At 48.3% G+C, this 640-nt stretch overlaps 1 protein-coding gene across 1 annotated transcript in view; it reads left to right on the top strand.

Moving 5' to 3' along the window:
• The window catches only part of AATF (apoptosis antagonizing transcription factor), a 78,112-nt gene that overhangs the window by 46,751 nt on the left and 30,721 nt on the right, over positions 1-640 (top strand). The window lies entirely within an intron of this gene.

Raw genomic sequence — 640 nt, 5'->3', positions numbered from 1 at the left:
CGGCAATTCGGCGGCAGGTCCTTCCCTCCGAGAGGGACCGAGGGACCCGCCGCCGAATTGCCACTGAAAGAGCTTGACGTGCCGCCCCTTCCCCGTGGCCGCCCCAAGCACCTGCTTGCTGGGCTGGTGCCTGGAGCCGGCCCTGCACTCAATATCATCCTTTCAGTTCAGACAGTGGGAGCCCCTCCGAGATCACTGCTAATTGTAAATGATAGGAGGCATTGGGTAGCCAGATGTTGCAATACACTGGTCTCATGGAGGGAAAAGGAGTCTGAGGGAAGTTGCTTAGCATAGGACCAAAGTGGGTGCAATTCTATTCAAGACAATAATATTTGCAGTGGGATTAGATGAAATAAAAATGGTGTGTGTGTATGTCTGTGTGTAGGTTAGGGTGACCAGATATCCCGATTTTATAGGGTCAGTCCTGATATTTGGGGCTTTGTCTTATATAAGTGCCTATTACCTCCCCACCCCCGTCCTGATTTTTCACACTTGCTGTCTGGTCACCCTAGTGTAGGTAGAAATAAACTTCCTGTCTTGGGCATGTTTTTGCATATTTGCCTAGTATAAGGGCCAAACACTCAATCACACTCCTATCTATCTATCTATCTATCTATCTATCTATCTATCTATCTATCTA

Source organism: Terrapene carolina, unplaced genomic scaffold (genome assembly GCF_002925995.2).
Source record: "Terrapene carolina triunguis isolate 2854851 unplaced genomic scaffold, T_m_triunguis-2.0 Scaffold231, whole genome shotgun sequence".
In the NCBI taxonomy this organism is placed as follows: Eukaryota; Metazoa; Chordata; order Testudines; family Emydidae; genus Terrapene; species Terrapene triunguis.
Note: the sequence above shows the minus strand (reverse complement) of the source record. Positions and strands in the feature narration are given on the sequence as shown.